The sequence below is a fragment of the Belonocnema kinseyi genome, chromosome 3, assembly GCF_010883055.1.
Source record: "Belonocnema kinseyi isolate 2016_QV_RU_SX_M_011 chromosome 3, B_treatae_v1, whole genome shotgun sequence".
NCBI lineage: Eukaryota > Metazoa > Arthropoda > Insecta > Hymenoptera > Cynipidae > Belonocnema > Belonocnema kinseyi.
The window spans coordinates 22,327,119-22,336,548 of record NC_046659.1 but is presented as its reverse complement, the minus strand read 5'-3'; positions in this window follow the sequence as shown (position 1 = coordinate 22,336,548).

The window sequence follows — 9,430 nt, the reverse complement described above, 5'->3', positions numbered from 1 at the left end:
GCGTGCGCAACTCAGTCGTTTACAGCGTCTCCTACTATATTCACACGGACATAGCCCTGTCATAGGATTGGACCGCATCTCGTTTCAGATCTGGGATCACTGCACGTAACCCCTCATTTGTGATCATACGCTTCATGCACGTTAGGTATTTGCTGCGTGCAAATTCCGAAGTACAGATTTTGCAAAACCTAACATATGAAAAATATAGATATCAGTTACTTATTTTTTATTGTTATTCCAACTTATGAATTAGACTTACTCCGTCGTATTCGTAAACCATAACATCCGTGTAACCTGCATAAGAACAAGTTTTGTTATTGGATATTGATACGAGTGCTCTTACTATTATTTAGATTTATGAAATTCTATTATATTTGTATGATTATTATGTACAATCATTTTTTTAAGGTTGGCTCCTTAGAAATTTGTATATAAGTATTCATACGTTACATACATACAACATTAATAAATGTTAATATTATTTACCTTCCAGACTTTTCAATTACAATAAATTAATCAATAAAACGTTTGTATTGGAACGACTTGAACTACGTGCCCGAACCTCTCAAACCAAATTAGCGGTTACGTCTGCTATATACAATATATAGCAATGCCAATCCTTAATTATTTCGTAAATAATTTGTTGTTAATAATAAATACATATTTATTCCAAATACTTTGCTTTTCTCATTGCAAATAATGATATATATATATATATATATCGATATTTTGGTACGATTAGCTGGATATTTTCGGTATATATTTTGTATCGTTCACAGGGGTTGAAGCCTTTACGTCTCCCTTACCATTATTTATTCAAAATATTTTGCTAATTAATAGCTAAACATATATTTATTTATAGCGGACAGAAAGCCCATTTGAGTAAACATTTCAATTGAAGTTAAGTTATAAATTTTAAACTTCTATAAACGAGAATTTTATTCTCAATTCATATTGACTTATTATACCTTATTATAATACCTTTTTTATATAAGATAACAATTTGCTTTTGAAATTATAAAAATTTAAAGAATTGTAGGAAGACAGGGCGGTTAAAAGAAATAGAAAATATTTCATGAAAAACAACAAAATCAATGGGATCTAACAGAAGTGTCACAAATTATGGCAAGAAGTTTTACATTTTAAATGTCTCAAGAAAATGTAGTGTCATATTAATGAATAAAATAAAAACGAATTTAAATTATGTTTCAGCATAATAATAATAATAATAATAATAATAATAATAATAATAATAATAATAATAATAATGTAACGTATTAAAATTATGTTAACGACATAAAAATAATTGCTTCTTTTTTTTCTTAACTAACAAATTTGAAGTACTTTACAATTTTTTAAATTATGATGTGACATTTTAATTCGTTTCATTTTCACTATACTCCCTATACCGAAAAGAGTCTAGGAGTATATACTAAAAATTCTTTAGGTCAAAGAATCTCAAAGAAATTCTCCGCAGGCACTTAGGTAGATATTTTTAAAGTTCCAGGAAGCTCGTTTAAATGGTCTGAAGGCTTTAAAATATTCCTTCCGAAATTGAAATAAGAATACGATCATAAATAACAAGCAGAGAAGCTATCTCATTAGAGTAGCCGACACTCAAGGGTCCTTTGTTAAGCTTTCGGATTAAAATTTAGAAGTAGATTTTTTTTTTAATTTCATAGTTAACAGCCTAAAACATAATAAGTCGGAATCTATGGGTTTCGATGACTTCAGATATCTAACTTTTTTTTTAATGCTTAAAATTGGAATTAATAGAATGTTTCTCGTAAATGGAATGAGATACGCCAAAAAGACAACATTTTTGCATTCAACTAGAATATTTTAAATCAGTATATAAGTTATAATTATAAATAGGTATAATGAGAAAATTCATCAATTAAAAAAAAGTGTTAATAATTTGAAGAGAAATTTAAAAAGGGAGAGCGGATTAGCCACGACCAACTACTGTAAATAACTCTGCCCGCCCGGTACGTGACAAATACAAAAGGAACATTATATTACCATCGCACCACTATTAAAACGACCACTAAAAGGATCTTGAAAGGGACCCAAATCTCTCAAACTATCTCCGAGACTATTTTGTTTCAAATCGACTTTGTTTATAGACTCAAATGGGCCAAGCTATTTCGCTAAAGAAAATTCGGAGATTTCTTTCGGTAGGGCTTTGACATAGTTTTACCTCGTTGTTTCATTGCGTCGAAAGCTAGTTTTAATTAGTTGTATTAAAATTATGTTCTAACCTAATTTTAACGCAAACAGTTCAAATTATGTCACAACATAATTTTAATTCGTTTCATTTTCATTATATTTTAACACACTTTTATCTCGTTACTTCACTATGTCAAATTCTAATTTTTATTCGCGGCAATGAATGGCGAAGATTTATACGTGAGTACTCTTCCCTTGTGTCGAGTAGCAGAGATGAGGTGGGAGATAGGCGATCCCATGTATTTAATTTCAAACGATTTTCGCCAGTGTCACCTATTACCTGAGGCTTTTGCGAACTAAAATAAAGCGCCCTCAATTACTCAGGCCAGCTTACTAACTGAAATAGACAATAGATGGTTCTACTTGAGCCGTCAAACAGGGTGGCTTTTTCCAGTTTGGCAATGTCAGTAGAAAAGATCAGAGTGGGTAATTTCGCGTATTTTGTGTATATTCTATTTCGCAAACTGGCTAGGTGAATTTGGGATGCTTTGATTAAAAAGTTTACATAAAAGAATTTGAATGATCTTAAGCGAATTTTTAAAATTATGCACAATTAATTATTTTGAAAAAATTATTGTTTTTTTGATACTCAAAGATTAATTTAAGAGCCTATTAATCAAAATTTTAATCATTCTTCTAGTACATAATGATAAAAAAATAAAATATGATGGAAAATAACAAACATTTTGATTTAAAATTAATACTTTTTGATGTTTAAAGATTACTATATATTTTTTGAATTCACTGTTTTTGTTGGTAGAAAATTTATCTTCTTGGGTAAAAAATCATCTTTTTCATTAAAAATTTAATTCTTTTTGGAAATTTGTTGATTTTGAATTGAAAATTTAACTATTTTAATTATTGTTCAAAATTGATCTTTTTCAGTAACAAATTCATCTATTTGGTTGACAATTTAAAATTTTTTGTTTTCAAGTTTGTTGTTTTTTATCAGAAAATTAATTTTCTAGGTTAAAAATTCTTCTTTTATTGAAAATTAAACTTTTTTTAAATCCGTTGCTTTTAGGTTGAAAATTGAGCTATTTAATTTGTCTTTTTAATGCTTTAAAATTAATCTTAGTATAATATTCATTTTTTGTGTTAAAAATATAAGTTGTTTTTACAAAATATTTGGTAAATTTTCGGAAATATTTTTTTAATCACTCAGAATCTTCTAAAATTTCTAAATGTCTGAAACGGAAGCGAATTTTTCTTAAAATTTAAAAAAATATTTAAAAAATTAAAAAACTTGTCTTAAATATTCCGATTTTTTTTCGGAATTAATAGAAATGTTAAAAAAAATTGTGTCATTCTCTTGAAACCATTTAAAGTTTAAAAAAAGTTTCTAAGCATGTAATTCAAAATCTTTCATAACCGATTTTTTTCAATAATTTGTTTAAAGTTTTTTTTTGAGTACTGAAATTAGAAAATTTTATTAAAGTACCATTCAGCCGAAAGGCTAATTATAACTTTTGTGTTACGAAAGGTATGAATTTTGATTTAGAACACAAATGGGACATAACGTAAGTTAATTATTTCTTTTACACAAAACCTGGATTTGAATATTATAAAAAAGTTTTTTTAAGTTTCCTAAAAATTGTAAGATTTTTCTTATTTTTAAAGTTCATTTGAAAAGAATACTTAAAGAGATTCCAAGATTTTTAAAGAAAATTGTCAAAATCATCAAAAATTAATTTTGAGACATTATTCTACAACTTTTTCAAAAAATTCCAAGTAACTGCTAAAAAAGATTCTGGACAATTTTAATATTGAGAAGATTTTTAAAAGATAAAAGAAAATTTATATTTCTGAAGATTTTGAAATAAAGTTTTGGATTCTATTTCAGAATTTGGAAAGGATTTAAGAAATTAAAATTTTTTGGCCTAACATTTTGGGGAAAGTTGTGATTTGTTTTTTATTTAAAAATCAATATTTTTTAAAGAAAATTGAAAAATATGTTGAGACTTTTTAAAAAATTTAAAAACTGCGTTGGCTCAAGAATGCGGTAAACAAAAGTATTGACACTCAGAAATTCCTGAAAAAGTAAATATGATTTATCGCGTATATGCTTGGACTGGTGTCATTTTTAGATGACGGTTGCTGACAATGGAACCATGCGGTGGTTGTTTAATCTTTTTCTTAAAATTTTCATATGCAATATTGCCGAAATTCATATAAATTGATGTAATATTTAATTTGATGTAATATGATGTAAAAATGGAAAAAAATTTTAATTCGTTATTTTGTGGTAGACAATAAAGCTTGTATGGAGATACCTTTCTTTATTGAAAATTCAAATATTTGTTTAAAAATTAATTTTTTCATTTACAGTTTTTGATTGAAAATTGAAGTATTCAACAAGTCAAATTTTGTAGTTCAAACTTTAACTATTCTATTTATTTTTTATATTGATTTAAAATTAATCTTCATAGTTGAGAATTATTTTTTTATAGAATATTTATTCTTTAACGCCCAAATTTGTCTTAAAATTTTTACATCTTGAAAATTTTTTTAAAATGACGAAGATATTTTGGATTCTTTCTCAGCATTTTTATAAATCTTTTAAAAATTTCTCTAACAATTTATTTTAAAAAACGAAAAATCCTTTTAAATTTTTATATGAATCTGAAAAATATTCTTTCATCATATTTCAAAACTGTCAAAATATTTTTAATTTGTTCGAAAACCTAACTGATTACATTCTGCATGAATATGATTTTAGTGGATGTTTTCCGTTTGTTATTTGCTGTGAGGCCGATAAATGTTGAGCGAAATATAGATTTTTTGAGATTTCGAAAGAAAAATCTTGTTAAGAATTTTGAAGATTTGAAAAGGATAAAAAAGTTTTCTCAAGTTTCATTAGAAAATTTACAATTTTTATTTTTAAAGTTAATTTAAAAAGAATATTTAAAAAGACTTCAAGATTTTTAAAGAAAATTATCAAATTTATTAACAAATAATTTTGAGCGAATATTCTACAACTTTTTAAAACATTTTAAAAAATTGTAAAAAAAAATCTGGAAAATTTGAAAGTAATTCTTATAATTTCGCACAATTAAAAAAATATGAATAATTCGAATTTATTAAAAACATCATTTTGAAACTTTAACAAATAATTTTAATATTGAGAAGACTTTTAAGAGATAAAAGAAAATTTACATTTTTGAATATTTTGAAATAAAATTTTACATTCTTTTTCAGAATTTGTAAAGGGTTTAAGAAATTAAAAAATTTTGAGTTAAGATTCCGGGGAAAGTTTTTATTTTTTCTTAATTCAAAAAGAATTATTTTTAAACAAAATTTAAAAATATTTTGAAATTATTTAAAACATACAAAATGCGTCGAATCAAGAATCCGGTAAAACAAAAGTATCAAAACTTAAAAATTTCCGAGAAAAATAAATACTATAAACCACCCAGTTCACAGTCGTGAGACTTGGCAATAGGTGTGATTTATCGCGTATATTCTTGGAGCTGGTGTCATTTTTAGTTGACGATTGCTGACAGTAGGACCACACAGTGGTTTTTTGATCTTTTTTTTTATTTTTATTTACAATATTTCCTAAATTCATATAATTCGATATAATTTTTTATATATTTCAGACAATTTAATATTATTAAATTAGAATAGTCCGCAAAGTGTGATTTTGTTTTGAATTCGCACAATTTGTTGAAATGATATTGGTAAGGCGAAGGGGAATCTTCGATTCTTTCAGCTTCTTAGCACCTTCAGTTCGTAGAACCGGCGGAGAGTTTCCGAGAAATGTATTTCCCCGCCAAACAAATACAATATAAATAGATGAGTAGCTCTTTAAAACTGTTTTCTTGAACACTTAATATATAATCTAATTAAATAGTATTTAGTTGAACTTTAAGTAAATAAATAAATTGATTAAAATAAATAAAATAAAAAAATATCTAATTTTCTTTTAACTTTTAATACTTTTCACATTTCCTAATTTAGTATATGTACTAATAACTAAGTTATTAGATTCAGCCTTTAAAAATAAGGGGAAAAAACTTTTTAAAAATGTATACTATTAATTTCAGCTTCAGTTTAAAGTTAAAAAATAATGTTTTTTTTTTGCAATTACAATCATTTTTAATACAAAATACAAATTTGGAATAACTATAAGCTTGCTACAAAGGTAAAACCACATTCCAAGTTTTTACAAGGAGGAATCACCGCTTATGTTTTTCTTTTTAAAGTTATATAAATATAATTTTTGTAAGATTCCGGTGATATTTCAAAAACATTTTTGAAGATTTCACACAGGCCGAAAAAATGCAGAAAATTTTTATGCATTTTTTTATTTTGCAGAACACACAAAATATTAGGAAAAATTAGAGTCAGCTTGAAAGATATTTAGGACTTTCAGAAGATTTGAAAAAATAATTTTTTAAATAATTTTTCGAAAAACTATTCATGTTTTTTAATATTGTTAATCTCTACAATTCTGAATTTGTAGAAAGTTCCAGAGGAATCTTACCAAAAAAATTTCATCCTTCTAAAATTCTTAAATAGTTTCGAACATTTTTTTCGAAATACTCACAATTTTATAAAATTGTTCAAAATTGTTTTAAAAATGCATAGAAAATTTTAAATTTTCTAAAAAATTACAAATTTTAAATTGCTTTAAAACCCTTACAAAACTTCTGCACCTTCGAAATATCGTTTGAAATCATTCAGTTTTCCTAAAAAATCTTTTAATTGTCCTAAAATCTTCTAGAATTTCTTTCGTGTTTATAAAATCAAAACAAAATCATTTAAAACATTAAGATATTCTAAGTTTTTTGCCCATTATTTATTTCATTTTTCTTACCTCTTTCAAAGCTTGAAAAAGTTTACAAATTGTATACTACGATAGAAAAATTTTAAGAACAGAGTTATTTCCTATAATATTAGAAAACCCATTTGCAATTAAAACTTTCTTTTGAATCAATAATGTTTAGAAACAGTTGGAAAACATTTGATCATGAAATGAAATTACTTAATTGAAAATTTCCATTTACAAAATTGATGTTGCGGTAAACTCGTAATATTTATTAATAGACTTAATTCCAGCTGGTTTACTGAAACAGTCTTTTTTTGAGTGACTCGCAGAATTCTTAGAAATTGAAAAAATCAACTGCAAGAATAAAAAACGAACATATATATCTTATTTTTTTCATATCTTACTTTGTCTATTGAATCATTAATATCCAGGGGCGAACTGGGCCTATTACCCCTATTAATAACAGTTAATATGCATAAATGTATTAAATTGTATGCATATTTCAAAAAAAATCTCATATTAAATTAACGCAAACAATCAAAAATTCCTTGGAACATTTTTAAATACTGTCTAATAATGCAATTCCTTCAAAATATTTTGATACACCTTAAACTTTTTTTTAAAGATTTTCAAAGTACTTTTGAATTTTTTAAAATAATCATGCTAAATTTTTTTTAATTTTCTTAAATTTCTTAAAATAATAAAAATAAGTTGAAAATTCCTTGACATCTTTTAAAACATTGTTAAATATTTAAAATCTTTTAAAATCTTTCGAAATCTCTTGAAATTTTGTAAAGCTCTTGAAAATATATTGAAATTTTTAAAATACCATAAAATATATCAAATCCTTTAAAATGTCATATTAACTTACCATAATCAATTGAAAATTCCTTGGAATCTTGTTAAATTCTCTCAAATTCGTTAAATTCTTTAAAATCTTTTGAAATACCTAGAACTTTTTTTAAAGATTTCTAAAGTACTTTTGAATTTTTTTAAATAACCCTTCTAAAATTTTTTTATTTATTTGAAATTCCTTTAAATTGTAAAAACAAATTAAAGATTCCTTTACATCTTTTAAAACATCCTCAAATATTTAAAATCCTTAAAAATCTTTTGAAATTTTGTAAAACTTCAGATTGAAATTTGAAAAAAGTTCCAAAACGTTAAATATTGAAATGTTTGTAGATTAGAGTTTTGACAATGGGATCAATAAAACTTCAAAGCTTTGGAAATCTAATTTTAAAACATTTTCAACCATTCAATAAGAATAATTTTCAACTCGATGAGATTCAAGTCTTCAAATTTTGAATTGTAAACTTGAAAGTTTATATATAAGAAATTAATAATCATGAATTAATTGAAAGCGTTCAACATTTAAACGTACGTTTTTCAATTGGGCAATCTCTAAATGAAATTATTTTAGACTGAAATTTAGAAAACAGAAAAATTTCAAAATGTTAAAAATTTTAATGTTTGTAGATTAGTTAAAGTATTAAATTAAAGTGCTAATAGAAATTACTCTATTTAAAGTTTAACTATTTCTAAAACGATTTTTTTATATAATTATAAAATCATATACATACATCTATTTTTTTAAACATACTTTTAAATTTTCAACACTTACAATATTTCCGTTTAAATCTATATTTTTTTACAATCTTATCCTTTCTATATATACAATTATTTACAACTATTTACATAAAGTCTTATATCTAGTTCCTTATTTCTATTTCCTGCGATAGCGCACTTTAGGACTTATTAGCAAGCGAGTGAGCGAGCGAACGAAAGCGAGAGTGCAAGCGAGAGAGAGAGAGAGAGCATGGGAACGCAAACGCATCTTAGTCTACTTAACTTTTACTTTACCATTACTCACAATTTTCACGCTTCTAATCTAATCGACTTCCGTTTCCTTTTTCTTTCACTTTTTTATACCACCATTTAATTTTTTCACGTGCATTCTTTCATTCTCCCTCATTCGCTCCTCTAGCACCCTCCAACTCCTTCATCCATTCTTCTCCTAATCCATCTTTCCCTAGAATCTTAACCACATTTTCTTGCCAGCTTTCTTTAACTTCCATTCCTCTTCTATATCCTTCCCATACATGCTCCCATGTTTCCTCCTCCCATTCACATATTATACACATTCTGTTCTCTTATTTTCCCAGTATATCCCCTCCCTTACCTCGTTTCCCAGTCTAAATCTTGCCATTCTGGTCCACCTTCTCTCCCCATCTTTTTTCTAAATACTTTGGCACCCCTTCCTCTTTTATCATCTATTGTATCATTTGTATCTATTGTATCATTTATTGTATTTTGATTTCTCAATCGCCCCCATCTTTCTATTAATTGTCTTTCCCTCTCCCTTTTTTCCAATTTTTCATAGTTTACTCCAGTCCCGTCTTCTATTTCTCTATCATTAAAGAACTCCCT